The sequence below is a fragment of the Sinocyclocheilus rhinocerous genome, unplaced genomic scaffold (genome assembly GCF_001515625.1).
Source record: "Sinocyclocheilus rhinocerous isolate Xijiao unplaced genomic scaffold, SAMN03320098_v1.1 scaffold1385, whole genome shotgun sequence".
NCBI classification, from domain to species: domain Eukaryota; kingdom Metazoa; phylum Chordata; class Actinopteri; order Cypriniformes; family Cyprinidae; genus Sinocyclocheilus; species Sinocyclocheilus rhinocerous.
In genome coordinates, this window is record NW_015657989.1 from 141,926 (window position 1) to 146,106 (window position 4,181).

Here is a 4,181-nt window from a genome sequence, read left to right on the forward strand (position 1 = left end):
AGAAGGTCAGGAGCAGAACGATAGAACCGCTCGGCTCTGAAGTGAAAAGCTGAATATGCGCTGCATCTGCTGCCTACTTATACTCACTCTGTGATCAGCAGCAGCTGGATGCAATAATCGCATGCCAATGTGCATTGGCTCGTTTAGTTTACACTCAAAGTAAATTGGTCCCTCTAAGCGAGATCCCAATTCGTCGGTCATCCGACGTGACGTCGAGAGAGACCGACTGAAAGGGAACCATGGTTACATAAGTAACCTGAGACGTTTTCTACATCCATATTTAGCTGCATAAGACAATTTTCATCCTGTTGCTATTATCTAGATTTTGCTCTTCCTAATGCTTTTTTGACAGGTTGCCATGGTTACAGCTCTGATTATATACTCCTTGATTACCTTATGATGCCTGCTGGTCTTCCACTCTAAAAAGCCTGCCTAAAACAAACAGTTTGTTTCCTCTTGACATCAAACTGAAAAGAATCTTGAACCCTCAATGTGAAACATAAAAACTGGCACTGCATGGTACATTCTTGTTTTGTATTGATTAGTATTTAATGCATAACTGACGCATAAGATGTCCATGAACTTTTAAAATCACCAGCAATAGGTTAAAATTAAATAAATGAACTGTTGACCTTTTCTCTCATTTTTAATCAGCTTCACTATTTAAAAAAAGGATACATTTTATGTGTTCTGCAAAGGCCATAGTGCTTGTTTTGTGTGTGTTCAATTTTCAGTGGCAACATGAACATTTTATAACCTTGGAGATGAGAAGTGACAGTGTAGACGTGAATGAATACTTTCAGTACAGTTATAAACACAGCCAGTGTAAAGCTCTGATATGTTTTTTATTCATTTTCTGTAACAATTTCTTTTTCTGTATCATTAAATATTAAGTGCACAAATGTACTAGCACATAAATTATAGAGACAAGAAAATCAAAATGTAAGCCTGCATATTCTATAGAAGAGTAAGAACCTTCTTGATCATTGCACAAATTAAATGAAAATGAAGCATTTTGTGGAATGTTCCCTTCCATAGAGATACAATATTTCAAAGGCATGTTAAATACATTCTGCCTTATAGTGGAGTATTTTTTTTTCTTAATCATATTTTTCTCTGTTTATAGTTTTCACAGATGTGACAGCATTAAGTTAACTTTTTTATGTACACTACTGTCCTAAAAGTTTACAATTTTTTTTATGTTTTTTATGTCTTTTATGCTCACATGTATTTATTTGATCAAAAATTCAGAAGAAAAACAGTAATATTCTGTAATATTATGTTTGGTGCTCAAGAAACATTTCTCATTATTATCAGTGTTGAAAACTGTTGTGCTAATTTTTTGTGTGTGTGGAGAACGTGAACCATTTTCTTTCAGGATTCTTTGAACAGAATGTTCAAAAGATATATTTATTAGAAATATAGGTAACACGTTATTTCGATAGTCCACTTTAGACATTCTATTAACAGTAAGTAACTTTGCAACTACATGTCAACTAGCAGTTAGTACAGTATTAGTAGACTGTCTGCTTAATATCTTCTAACACTTTCTTTGTCAACATTCTACTAACCCTAAACCTACCCTAACAGTCTACTCTGAGAGTTAGTAGACATGTAGTTGCAAATTAATGATAATTAGTTGACATGTAGTTGACATGTAGTTACAAAGTTACTTATAGTTAGTAGAATGTCTAAAGTGGACTATCGAAATAAAGTGTAACCGAAATATAAACCTCTTGTAAAAATCTTTACTGTCACTTTTGATTAATTTAATTCATCCTTGCTGAATAATAGTAAAAAGTATTTTTTTGTAATTATCCCAAACATTTAAACAATATTAAATGTTCAGCATTATTAATATGCTAACAACTTCAGAACAAGGCGATCAATATTCAAAAGAAAATATGATTAATATGATTATTTCAATCATTATGTTATGCATACCCTCAATGGCCACTTTGTTAGCTAAATCTTTCTAATATTTAACCTCTTGCCCTTTAAACAGCCTGAATTTGTCAAGGAGCTAAAAATATTAAGGATTCTGGTCCATATTGGCATGATAGCATCACACAATATTGTTGCAAATCTGCCTGTCCACCACATCTAAAAAAAATGCTCTTATTTGATTTAGATCCAGTGACTGTGGCGGCCACTGAAGTACACTGAATGCATTTTCATCTTCTTGGATCCAGCTAGGGATGTGATGGTTTGTCACACGGTGCATTATCATGGACCCATATATTTATTTACACCAACTTCTCACACCTCTATATTTATGATGCAGCAGGAATGAGATTCAACAGACCAGGCAATGTTTTTTTTTTTCTCTTCGATCTTGTGCATAGTCAAATATGCAGTTTTAACAATTGTTTTAGCTGGTTGATTGACAGGTGAGTAAGCCACTGTTGGTCGGAAAACATCAGGTTGGATTAGCATTTACACTACAAATGCAAAAGTGGTCAAATGAACTTGATTGTGGTTTGAGCGGCTGGATCACACTATTGGACCCTGTTTTTACTTGTATTTAGTGCTGTCCACTTGGGATCAGATCACCTGAAATGGATCTTATTATCGGGTGTGAGGAATTTAACTCTTTTATTTTAGCTCTTTTCAGAGGGGGAATCGAATCTGAAGATTCAAAATCAACCTGATTGAACTGATTCCAAAATTGATAGTTTACACTTTATCGAACGTTCGTCCAGCGAGACGTTAACATCAGTATCAGTATATCTTACCAATTTGAATATTTGTACTATCCCTGGCCAAAGGTTAATACATGCTTGTGATAATTTATAAACTACGCCAAGAAAATCACAAAAGCAGAGATTTGTCTTATCTTTACTGCTTAGGGTCAATTCAGCACCAGTTCAGTAAGAGATGAAAGCTTTGTTTGTTTACTTGCGTTTTGGTGACAACTGAGCGGAGTTTTCCCTTGTTGGCTCATCTCAGGGAATTCCAGCGCCTCTGATTGGTTGTAGATCTGTCGTTTGGATGACGTCTTTGGGGAAGCCCTCGAGGAGAGTGAAGGTTTGCCTTGTGACGTAGGAGCTTCGGAAGTCGGTTGCCTTGGGTAAGGAGAGTGAGGCTTGCCTTGAAGGTCTTCTGAGAGGTTCTCTGCTTGGCTTTAGACTTTAAAGCTTCCGCCGAGCGGGACAGGAACTATTTGAGACAATTGGCGCCTGAGCTGACCACGGTTCAGTTTTACGACTCGCACTTGAGAGGTTGAAAGGAGACTCCTTAGCTTCTGCTTAAGGAATGTGCTGTTCTGTTCAAAGGAGTTCCTACACATCCCCCTTTTGCTCTGTGATGTTGCCGGTGCGAACATCGGCGGGCACTGGAACAAGAGGCAGAGAGAGAGAGAACAAGCACTCACAAGACACAAACAGCATCTCCATCACTAACTGAATCCTGGTGCAAGGCTTACGTAATTTGGGGATAATTGGGTTAGGAACACTTGAGACGACGTAGGGGTGCATTGTTTAGGATCATCTAGAATTGTGTCGTTTTGATTGCTCTAATTGTCAGAGGTTCGACGAGGCATAATCTCAATCAGGTTTGTTGAGTTCTCAGGTTCAGGTTCTTGGTCCGTTTTATCACGTCGGAACATGCGCGGGACGCCGGACGTGCACTTGTTGAAAGACTCTTGGACGGCATTCACTCGCTTGTGGAGGAGGAAGGCAAGTGTCAGAGTCACAACATATCCAATAACTTCTTCAACAGGAGTCAGATCAATAAGTTGCATTCCTTACTCCTTGATCCTTTCTTCCAATTCTTCCAATTCTGTGAAGGAATGCTGTTTGAAGAAGGGTGAGATTTCGAGTTCGGCCTGATACTCGTTGTCGGTAAGGTGATACAACGCCAAATCATCAATATGGAGGATCTAGACATCTAGCAATGTCTAGATCTAGATCTAGACATTGATCCATAAAGTTTGGTTGGGCAGGATAATGCGCGTGGCAGTGTCGTGTCAATCGTAGGTGAGAGTAGGTGTACGCACTGGGGTGTTGACTAGCCATCGGTTTCCGACGACTTCGGCTTGGGTTGCCTCAATTTGGTTGACGACGGCTTTTCACAATAATTTATGAAAATTTTTGGTGAAAGGAGTCAATCCTAATTTCGGGACCTGGATTTAAAGTTGAGTTAAGGGAGTTCCCTGATGAGGGGACTAGAGGGGAAAGGAA

At 38.2% G+C, this 4,181-nt stretch overlaps 1 pseudogene; it reads right to left on the minus strand.

Annotated features, from left to right (window-relative positions):
• Positions 1–3,514: 3,514 nt before the first annotated feature.
• Positions 3,515–4,181, minus strand: part of LOC107721980 (uncharacterized) — a 3,276-nt pseudogene continuing 2,609 nt past the window's right edge.